The sequence below is a fragment of the Sinohyriopsis cumingii genome, chromosome 15, assembly GCF_028554795.1.
Source record: "Sinohyriopsis cumingii isolate HCF-2022 chromosome 15, ASM2855479v2, whole genome shotgun sequence".
Taxonomy (NCBI): domain Eukaryota; kingdom Metazoa; phylum Mollusca; class Bivalvia; order Unionida; family Unionidae; genus Sinohyriopsis; species Sinohyriopsis cumingii.
In genome coordinates, this window is record NC_142975.1 from 24700294 (window position 1) to 24712899 (window position 12606).

At 35.9% G+C, this 12606-nt stretch overlaps 1 protein-coding gene across 3 annotated transcripts in view; it reads right to left on the minus strand.

Annotated features, from left to right (window-relative positions):
• LOC149781421 (AP-2 complex subunit mu) overlaps window positions 1–877 on the minus strand; it is an 85055-nt gene extending 84178 nt beyond the window's left edge. Inside the window, exon 1 of one of the 3 annotated variants that reach the window (XM_089935510.1) lies at window positions 721–877. The gene's annotated coding sequence lies outside the window, so the exon portion shown is untranslated. The remainder of the gene's footprint in view (window positions 1–720) is intronic. The other 2 variants (XM_089935512.1, XM_089935511.1) reach the window with 2 other exon arrangements.
• Between the last annotated feature and the right edge of the window lie 11729 nt (window positions 878–12606).

Here is a 12606-nt window from a genome sequence, read left to right on the forward strand (position 1 = left end):
TAAATTATATTTTACTGTGAAAAAGCTTGCCAGTTGCTTCTTGTGGGTCGGTGGTTCTTTCCGGGGTTTTCCCAGGTTCTTCCTCCACCATTTATACTGGCTGCCATGTATAGCCTATCTTGTGCTGAAAAATGGTATTAAACCCTACAACAACAACAAACCTATCAACCCCTGTAAAAGTTCACAGTAATCGATAACATGCTTCTGAAAATTTCAAGATGACAGTTTCGGTAATGAGCATTCAATAATCTGGGTTGAACAGACTTCGGTTAAACAAAGTTAGCATTATATTTTTAAACAACGGTTACTATTTGACTTATGACGAGTAAATGCGCATACATGAACTGTATTACGATAACTTAAGGTACACGACAGCCGTGCGAATAGCCTACGGCTTCATGACAATGAACTACACGAAAAGGCACATCAAGCTTACTCATAATGCAATAAATATCTAATTATCGTAGGAAAGTGAAAATTATACAATAACATATAAAGAGCTGTTACTGGGTTGTCACTATAAAGTTAAACACCTCCCCACCTCTACTACTTTTCCGCCCCCTTTCCTGCTTAACTCACTCAGAGGCAAAATATATCTACTTGTAACACCACGTGAGCAAGTTAAAATAACTCTTTATGATTTAGAATCATTCTGTGATCAACAAAATCTGTTAATCTGGAAAAATTTCTAAAATATTAACCAAAAATCAATAGCATTACCGATCTTACTGATTTCGACACGATCCCAAAATGCATTATTACGATTTTCTAGACTGGGCACTATTCTTCAGCATTTATTAACCGAGATGAAGATAGTCTGATTCCCGGCCTCTAAGTTAGCTACCGCCTTATTGAGATACAATAGCAACTCATTTCTGGCGATCAGCCTCGAGCGATCAGCCTTAGCTAGATTTGTCTCGCTAGTTCTCGTATTGGCTGAGGTGGTGCTCACCAGATAATATGTACTTTTGAGAGAGTGACGTATGTAAGGTGAAGTAGTTCGCATTTAAAACATGCACAGTGGAGAGAATGTTTGCATACCTCTATGCTACATTAATGTAATGTGGATGATATTTCTTTTGGATATTGTTCTTTTGGAAATTTTACATGATTTAAGCACACTGCTAACTAAAATGACTGCTCCCTTGTGTTAAAAAATCAGTCTGAATTAGTCTAAAGTCCACTATAAATAGCAGCTATTAAAATAGGGAAAATGAATTTTGCCAGACTAGACAATACCAGCTTCTGAAAGTGCAATGAATGAATTACCAAATATATAAAATGTAAAAAAAAGTTATCGGCTCTTTTTTATACAATTTACCTCTGAAGTTCAGGAAGTGAAAATGACCAAGTAGAGCTAGCACCTTTTTGAAAGATGCACATTTGAAGTAAGGCCAAGCTGTATACTCTATAACCCATAGTACACCCATCAATCATACACCAAAATAAAGGGAATTAAAGGTTCTTTGCATTATATCTAAGATATACAAGATCTTTTTTAAATAGCCAGCATAACCAGTGAGGAAAGCCGGGGACATTCTTTTTCTTTAAAATCCTAACTATGCAAAATGCGAAACTGTATAGCGCCACCTGAGGGACGAGGTATTATAGCAACTCATTTCTGGCGATCAGCCTCGAGCGATCAGCCTTAGCTAGATTTGTCTCGCGAGTTCTCGTATTGGCTGAGGGACCGATCATTCTAGCTTAGTAATCTGCATAGATAAGAAGCTTCTTTTGAGATAACTAATATACATAATGCACCGGCGAACGTACTAAGGAAATGGAAGAATAATAATAAGAAGAATGCATTTGTAACAATGAGTAAACAATTATTTGCAACTATCCAAACATGATACAACAAGAAACATATATTGAATTACCACTTAACATTACTTTTTTGTTGTAACCTTACATCAGTATCACTATGTATCATGATATCACGTTCTTTCTTTAAATTTAATTAGTAAACTAAAATAATTAAATGACATTAATAATTAATATGCTGACATATATCAAGAATGCTGACTTTAAATAAGCTATATTCAAAAATCAAATTTAAAATTATTTACAATCAACTTGAGCAGCAGAGAGGGTGAACAGACCATAGAATTCCGACAAAACAAATAAAACAAACAAATAAAATCATCTCGTAGAAAGGTCAAGATTTTTACAAATGAACTTTTCCTTGAGATGTTTTATTTCTGTAATGGCCGATTGTGCTAATAAAACCTCAGTTCGAAATAGTAGCTGAAAAAATAAAGTACTCTACGTGTTTATTTACTTTTGTTTATTTTTTTGACGACCAACGTTGGTAGGTACCCTCTCTGCTGCTCCCCTGTTACCCAAATATTTTATCAAGACCCACATGATATCTTGTTCTTGGATCATGTAAATTTATTGTTATAAATCCATGTGGAGTAGCTTGCGCTCGTGAGAAGAAATTTTTGAATTTAATTATATCCATGTCACCACCACACCAAGTTTGATGAATATTTCTAAGTGTGTGTGTGTCTACGCCATTAAACACAACTAAAATGTTGCAGTTGTCTCTGATCACCTTCGGAATTTGTGTATATCGTTGAGTAACATAGATCACGTCTGTATTTTTATGTCTCCCTCGGGAAAATATTCTGGCTTGATTTGATTGTTTATCTAGCATCACATCGTCGTATACAACTAAATTATTAATAAATCCGTCTATGGAATCTACGGATGGTGCTTCATTAATATCGGTTATAAACTCTGCAACATCATTATCTTCATCCAGTAATCGTGCGTTTTCATTGAAATCTTTAAGTACATCATAACGTCGCTGATCATCAGCGGATGGTGCTACTAAATACAATTTATCCCATTTCAACCATCTCATTATCAGATTAAGTAATAATTGCGTCTTACCCGATCCAGATGGTCCTATGATAATCATTCTGATGGAATTTGGTAACGCAGGGTGGTGTTTAACTGGCTCTCGTTTTCTTGTTGCTGAGAAATCAATTATATCCATATATGTTATAACATGAATCTATATTGTTTACGCTGTAAAGTTAAAACTCCAACTACTGATTTAGCTACGGTTATAACAAAAAATAGAAAAATAGCGTACGGTGGAAAATGTTCTGTATGCGGTAGAAAGAAATTTTCGTTTTTACCTAATAGGCGCGGTGGTGATATTGCTAATTTGATGTCAAAGTTTCCAGGTACTCCATGGGCTAAATACAGTGGAGAAAAACATCTACCAGGATATAATTATTGCGGTCCTGGTACTCGACTCGATATCAGGCTCGATAATCAGGATCAACCAAAACCAGGCGAGGAACCAATAAATGCTATTGATCGAGCTTGTCATGTTCATGATGTAGCTTATAAGAGTAAAAATCTACAAGATAGGCATATTGCAGATGTGAAATTAATTCATGCATTAAATTCTGTAAAAAATAAAAATATTAGAGAATCATTAGCTAATTGGTTAGTAAGATCCTCGATGAAAGGTAAATTAGAGCTTGGGGCTGGTAATTAATAATGGAATTAATTTATTATTCACCAAGAGGATACTGGAGAGGCAAAGCAGCAATTGGTAAACTCGCTGATGCAGCAGCGGTTAAACATTCTACTGCTAAAGCGTGGTTATCCAAACAAGCAATATGGCAAATTTATCTACCACGTCCTAAACGAATTCAGTACGCGTATTTCGATGTCAGTGTTCCTAATGAAGTTCATCAAGCTGATATTCTGTTTTTACCGCATGATACTGTGCGTAGAAAAACGTACAAATACGCGTTAACCGTAGTTGATGTTGCAAGTAGATATAAAGAAGCAGAGCCGCTATCAGCGAAAACATCATCTGAAGTAGCCGATGCGTTTGAACGAATTTATCAACGAGAACTCGGACCACAAGGTGGTCTGCGATGGCCACAGCTACTACAGGTTGATCCTGGTAAGGAATTTCTTGGTCCAGTATCATCGCTGATGAAACGACATAATACCAAAATACGACGAGGTCATACTGCAATTCATCGTGATCAAGCAATTGTTGAGCGATTTAATCGAACACTTGCTGAGCGGTTATTTGGATATCAATACGCGAGGGAATTTATTCAGGATAAAAGATCTCGCGAATGGGTTGCAAGATTACCAAGCGTGATAGCTGCATTAAATAATGAGATCACACGAACAACCAACATGAAACCCATTAATGCAATTACAAAAAAAATATACCAACACAACGAAAAGATGTTAAAAAACAAAAAATATTAGGTGATGTCACAGTCAGATATTTATATGAGCCTGGTGAACTTGAAGGTGGTAAACGAAGAGCAACTGATCCTATTTGGAGTGTTACCACACACAAAATATTTACCGTGACAAGATCCTCAGGTAGACCTGCAATCTACAGATTAGATTCAGCTGCTCCTCAGCGTGGATTTACACGTGAACAACTACAAATAATTCCCGCGGATACACAACTACCGCCAAAATCACTTCAGTGATTTCGATCACTTAACTAGCACTAGCGCCAAGGGTGCCTGCACCCCGACGTCGATTACACTCAAGACAGGTCAACATGGTATTTTCTCGTATATGACCGCGACTATTATCTTTTCTATCTACGGTGAATTGTCTTGAATCATTACTCGAATATCGCCATAACATTATACAATTACAACTTGCGCAATGATTGTTCTGCTGCTGTTTTAACTCAATAATAAATTCAACATCAAGATCAAAGTCGTGTTTATTTTTTTTGTCAGATTGTTTGTATCCGATTAATTTTTTTCTTATTATATCATCATCGATGATGTTAAATTTATCAACGATTTCAGGAATTATAATTCTACGTAATTGAGATATTTTTCTGACCCTCGATACCGCTAAATAAACTAAATTTGACCACTCGATGCGATTGTCTACAATCCAGACTCGTGTATCAGAAATAGTTAATCCCTGAGACGAGTGGATTGTCATAGCGTATCCCAACACCCATGGAGATTTGTCAGCGCGTAATGCATCTTCGACCACACTTGTATCAACAGCGACAATATCATTTAATACGAGATTCTGTTTCCTTGACTCTGTCAAGGGTCCTGGAATATCAACATTAATATTCTGTTTTCGTGTATCTGATGGTCTATAACACAACGGTACGGGTAATTCTGAATATTTTTCTTTATGTAGTTGAAATAACTGCTGTTGTAAAGCGTCTCTGATTATTTTTCTACTTGCTACGATCAAATCGGTGGGTCTCCATAATTTCAAAAAATCACTCATTGATGTCTCTGAGATCACTCCACGTATTATTTCACACTGAATTTTGTTTGATTGTAATCTGATTAATTTTTTAAACTCCCTCAAATTTGCATCAAGAGCTCTATGATCATCATCTATTTCTTCGTAATAATCAACGAAATTTTTTAACCAATCATGTGGATATGGTCCAACAAAAGGCGGCGGTTGACCATGATCGCCACACATTATTATAGCGGTATTTTTCGTCAACAACCAATCAAGAAACTTTTTTAATGTATCCAATGAGACCGTGCATATCTCATCCCAAATAATTATTTCAGGTATATATTTTTCTCCCATCCGTTCAGGAGTCCATGTATCTCCGCGCCACCGAAAGAAACTATGATACGTACACGATTGTACTTGCCGCTGTTTCATCTCACGTGCAAGTCTATGTGTGGGTGTCAGCACGATTATATCTGAATTTCTAAAAACATTAATCGTTCGAGTTGTTTTGCCGCATCCACCAGGTCCATTGAGATATACTGTCTTATATCTGGTTATTGGATCACTCAACGATGGTGCTTTCGACATTTCTGATATTTTATTACCCTTACGATAAAAATCTCTCATTGGAACATCTGCTGATTCTGCATAATTGTGTAATAGTTCCTTTTTTATTCTCCACGAACCCCATCGTTCATCATTACTTGTAAATTTCATAACAGGTTCTAAATATTTACTTGAAATATAAAATGAGTCTGTTGCGACTCTGACTGCGGTCTCAGGAAATCTATTAATCATCGATAATAAATTTATGGAAACATAAGCCAACATGGAAGATCTTAGATGAGTATATTGCGGGGATACGTCATTTATGTAACTAACGATCGTACCTAATTTTGTTCCGTCGGATAAATAAACACTTTCTCGATTTACAAATATATTTTTCGCACGTTGTATCAGCGATTATAAAATCGTACTCGGCATCATCTAAAATTAATCGTGCGTGATGTCTTTTATAATCATATGCACCACCTTGAGTAAATTTACCTATAATTTTTCTACCGAGATCTTTTGCGGTTTTGAGTTTATTAGGAATATCATCTTCGGAAACATCAGGATATTTTTCCTTAAACTCGCTAATAACTTCAGAATCTGACATGGGCAACCAAACTTTGGTCTGTGCATGATATGATATAATTGCCTCACTGACCACCAACGATGTCAGTATGATACAATCTAGCATATATCGCAACAAAACTATAGGTGCCCAACGTTTTTCACAAAAATGTCTACCAAACCAAACATAACAAATCTTGTGAAGATTTTCGTTAAACTCGAATGATTCACTACAGGCGAATCCAGTCAGATCAAAATCAGGTAATGGTCCATTAATTGCCACTCGCGTCATCTCGTTTGTTGGGTGACCAAATCTTTCAAAGTACACAGAACAATCTCCGTATCCCAGAAAACTTCCTGGATAACATGTAACCATATCAACCGAAATAACATCATTGTAATTATATTTGGTATTCCATAATCCGCCATGTCCGTATTCGACGCAACTTGCGCGTACGTCCTCAAGTAAATCAAATCGTGTTGGTTTCCATGAATTTCTTTCTCTGGCGAAATGAGCCGCAACAGATGGAACGGTAAAACAATTAGTTAGTAATTTGTCAGTATTTTCCGCGTGCTTGCACTGTGAAAACGTCGCGAGATTTTTCATCTCGTCATGGAGCGATTCTGTGCGATATATTTCACCGTTTGGTTTGACAAACTGATCAAATTCACCTTCCTCATTACTTTTAAATAACCATACCGATACAGGATCGGTTTTACTTATTTCGTTGATAAAATCAAACATACCTCCCCCCATATCTGTGGGGTAAAATCTAACAGTTCGATCACGTGGAAATATTGTTACTGCGTTAGTCCATGCGTGCGCGTTATGATCGATAATATTTATTGGAGCTCCTTTCGATTTATATTTAGATTCGTACAGAATTTCTCCCGTTATTGTCGCTACGGTTATTGGAAATTTTAATATTTTTCCTAACTCAGCAACATCTTTTATTGTAGCACCGGTATCCTTAACTGAATCAGCCCACGAGTTTATTTTTTCACGCCTTAAATCAGTTAATCCGTTTCCACGCATCGCGTTTGTAAAGTGTTCTATTACTCGCTCGGCTACACAATTTAACCTTGAAAATTTCATCGGCGCTAGTTTATCAACGTTGGGTTTTTCATTTATCTCATAGATTCCATAAATAACCGCTGTTACAGGATATGCTCGCTCATAATACGGTTTGTCAATACCCGTCAGTAGACCCGGTCTGGAATTTTTACTTAATATGACAGTTTTATTATTGCCAAGGACAGGATCATATTTGTCACGGATAATCCAACTACCTGTTTCTGTTAATACAATAAATTTTACTCTGAAGAAATATTTTTGATTGCCCTCGTATTCAGCGATGTAGTTAATGATAGTTGCCGCTCGCTTGTCGTTCATTGTGGCGTCCGTGACTTTGTCAAGGCGTATGATCTTGAACGTTGACCATGTATGAGATGCACCATCCGTGTAAAATTCTTTCTTGGCGTCGTGAATTTTCGAGATCAGACTTTTATTTTTCGGATCAACCAAATCTCGCACTGGTAAGTCAGAAGATAATCTGTCAAGGTTGAATTTATATTTAACAGGCCTAGTTTGGGATAATCTCTCAAACTCGTTCATATAATTAAAACAAATATTTAAAATAAAAAATATTATATATACAACGTCTCAATGCAGATGGTTGATGATCGGCTCAGTAAATCGATGCAACAAATCCTGCAGAAAGGAATTTTGTTGGATGCACTCACAAAACATACGACGAGGAAGTCTAGGACCAATACCATGTCTGCGGTGTGGTATTGGAGTGCGAGGAAAACAGAATTATGTGGAAAGTGCGGCGGAAAACGGTTCAGAGAACTTAAAAGATATTATGACAAAAAAAATAATAGCGGTGAAAACGCTATAAAATCCGTGGAGGATTATATATCAAGATTTCAGACAAACAATGATTTAAACAAATAATATTATTATAATGGAGCAAAATAAATTTGTCCCACATCCTGTCATAACAAACTATGAATCAAATATTAATGGTATCATCAGACACTGCAAGTTGAAGAGACAAGTTGGTTGTATTAATAATCATGGTTATCTAAGGTTCACATGCGAGGGGGGGGGGAAGAAAAATTATTTCTGTCATCGTTTCATCTACGAATGTTTCTTCGGAGTGATCAAAGACGGTCTTGTTATTGATCATATTGACGGGGACACTCAAAATAACTCCCTACACAACCTTCGAGTTGTCACACGAAGCGTGAACTCTGCATGTGGTAATACAGGAAGATGTAAGACAATCGGAAAGAGGGCGGTAATTTCCACAAACACAGAAACTGGCGAAAAAATTATATTTCAGTCCATGCGTGCTGCTGCAAAATATTTTGATGTTGACCCGCGTGTGGTAAAATACGTCGCAGAAAATATAACCAGATCTACTTTCTCGAAAAAATCTAAACAGAAAATTACCTTTCAGTATCAATAGTTATCATCACCACATTATTAACTATCATCACCACATTGAATTAATTTTTTTAATTTATGTCACAGTATGTCCTCCATACACTACTGAATTTTTGATTATATAAGGGGGAGATTACTTTGTAATATATAGTTTTCTTCGTAGATTTTTGATTTTTTATGATCGTAATTAGTCAGTTTAACTAATTACATCGTAATTAATTACTCGTAGAAGTATTATTTATGGTTTTTAAATATTTCCCATCATACAACATTACGAGAAATCATGATAATGTTATTGATCCGCAAGGAAGCTGTAATACAGGTACAGAACAGAAACCGTTGTCATGGTAATCGATCTGCAGGTGTGTTCATGCCACTGTTATTATTGATTCGCAGTCTGCTTAGGAAAAACGCTGTTTTATATTCAGAAACTGTTGTTATAAATACAGAAACTGTTATTATTCAGAAACCGCTGTTTTAGTGTAAATATTGGTTCCTTGGCCATATAGCTTAGCTATATATTAACTTCCGAAACATATGTAACTTACTGAATATTTATTTTTTTTTATACTAAAATCAAGAAAAATTACTTGATTCTGACGGGGTAGTTGGTAGTCAAAATCAAAGAAAAATGTACGAATTACTTGATTTCTGACGGGGTAGTTGTTAGTCAAAATCAGGAAAATTGAGCAATTTCGTTGTATTTTAGTAAAAAAAAATAAAAATCTCAGTAAAAATAATATTCTTAATAAATAAAATTAATTTATAATAAATAAAATTTACTAGAAACAATTTGACAAAGTTAGAATTTTCTTATTTCTGACGGGGTAGTTGGTAGTCAAAATCAAGTGATTCGTACATTTTTATGTTTCTGACGGGGTAGTTGGTAGTCAAAATCAAGTAATTCGTACATTTTTATGTTTCTGACGGGGTAGTTGGTAGTCAAAATCAAGTAATTCGTACAATTTCAGTAAAAAAAATAATAAAAATCAGGAAAATTAATAAATCTTATTTTTTTTTGTGATAGAAATTTTAATTTTTACTTTCATCGACCAGCTTTTTTAGCTGCCTAGGTCGATTAAATTGTACCAAACACAAATTTGTGCCAGTAATAATAAAATATTTTTTTATTTATTTTTTTTAAGTTGATCGAATTTGAGTCTGATCTCTGTTACAAATGTTCTTCTAACTGTTAAGAAATCCTCGTGTGTAAAAAACCCTCCATTACATAAAGATCTACGATTTCACATACAGATTTATTACAAGTTCTTCTCCACGTATGTCAATTAAGCAATTAAGGTGGTCTGTGAGCTTAAAATTGATTCGTGTTAACATATTATTGTGACACCGCAAATACACAGGATTAGTTGGTTCTTGCACGATTAAACTTCCAGGGGGAACTTGTGGTGTGAACGTGTACAGGATGTATCCTTGTTGAGCTTGATTTGATCTTCCGAGATCTATTTGATAACTGCCATCGATTACGTCACAAACCAGATTCACCGCGACCGTCGGTGTTATATTAACGATTCCCGGAGATACGTGTCTTCCGCCGCCATGTGGATCATTATCATATCTAAGAACGGTTGGATACGGTGCTAGTTTTCTCCATGCATTTTAGGAAAAAACTCATCAATGACATCATTGACAGATTTTCTTAATTTATCCGGATTATAATCAGGAAACTTAAACGTTACAATGTCAGCTTCGGGTATTTTGTACTTGGCTGCGAAGGATTTTTTATAATCGCTTGATGACTTAAGAACCATATCTCTAATTCTATTATAGATAACTTCAGAAGAATTAACTATATAATTTAAAACTTCTATGTACCTAATAATATTATCGCGCGCAGATGTTGAATCAAATAAATACTCTTGAAAACTATCACGTAAATTATTTACCTGTATTTCATGGTCCAAGTTTATTGAAGCAAATATAGAATCAATATTCAAAGCAATAACACGTTCATTAAGATTATAAAAAAGAGCTCTAGGATCATATACAGGTACCCTCCCCCTCCATTCTGGTTTTACTTCTATGTAATCTAACCATTCTGAATTCATTTTAATATCATGACGAAGACTGGTCTTTGACGTAAAATCACTCCTCGTTGGTTCTGGTAGTCCTTCATACACTGGGGGAATTTCAAGCCATCCTAGTACGGATCTGATTGAAGATTGATAAATATCAACGACGTAATCGGGAGAATGTATTTCAACCGTCGAGGACAGGGTGGGTTCATGAACATTAATTGATATTTTTGCTTCTTTTCCTGTTATTGATTTTATTCTACGTTGAAATTCCTCACTGATCTCTTCAATCTCGTAACTGCCAGTTGGTATTCCAACAACAACCCAGTCAGGTGTTCCATCGGGTTTGTTCTTGTTAGCAAATACAAGCGAATTATTTGCTGGTGTACCATTAAATGATTTTGATCTGATATTTGGCCAGCTGTAATATACTCGTAATTGCGCTAGTGCTATTTCTTTTACTGGAATTGCAGTAGGAAAATTAACACTAAATTCAGGATTAATTGAACTTACCGAGATCATCGTTATCTTTGGCGGAGTTGTGTTGGTCACAATCTGCTGGAGTAATTCTGTCATTATTGATACTTGTATCTTTAATACCGATACCTTCGTCGTATATTTTGGTTATCATTGAAAATTCGAAATCAGATATAATTCCATCACTGAGACTTGCTGATAACAACGAGGATAATTTCGAGTATGCTACCGTCGCTGTATGTAATTTTATTTTGTAATCGGATAATTTTTCGTTCGTGCAAGTACATATTTTTTTTGCGATGATATTAAGCACACCTGCAATAGTTGTTGCTGCTGAAATACAAATAGTTACAGCTACTGGTGCCATCGTTGTCAACGCTGATAATATGACACCGGTTCCAGCAACAACAGCGGATACTGAATAAACAATCACATCAACGATAACCAATCGTCGTCGATATTTTTTTACTTTTACTGTATATTGATCGACTTGATCTTTTAGCGCCGCCTGCCATTCACGCGCTTGATTGTATCTGTATTGTGCACCGTCCATATATATTTTTATGCAGTAACCAATTGAGGTGTTTCAGCTACAAATTCCAAACACCACCAGTAAGATGTTGCGGTTAATTCCTTATCAGCTGCTTCCAGAATAAATATTTCTTCGTTTGCGCTATTTAATACAACAGATACAACCCCGGAAAACCTGTCGGTGGAATGACGCCATGGAAACGTTGTAAATATTTCAAATTTTGCAGCACTAAACACAGACAGCCTGTACACGCCAGTGACTGTTGCGGTATATTTGATAGTATTATTTTGCTGCGACCATGTTGCAAATCCCGATGATACCGTGCATACGATGTTTGTGATATGCCCGGGAGTTATTCCAGCTGCAATTTTAATCAAATTGGTTTTATTGATAATCTCAGGAATTCCCGCTACGATGTCTTGCTGTGTTCGTTTGATCGTGTCTAGGTCAGTTTTGATATCAGAAAGTTTCATGTTGATGACTGGAGGAGTGCCAAAGAACTTATCAATGGAATCATCGGTTTTTTGAAAATTTCTTCGAAGTCTTATAAAAGCGCCTGCGTGAACATCATATTCGGCCCGTAACGTGGATAATTTAGCGTCTACGGTGCCATAGTTGACGTCGACGTATTTTTTTGTTGCTGCGTCTTCGTCAGATGTTGGATCTCTTAAAACTACTATTTTATTTCCGTTCATGCTGAGTTCACCCGTCATTGTGTCGCCGGTGCTTTTCACACAATTAGCAACGCTTTTTGTAATTTCATTTCT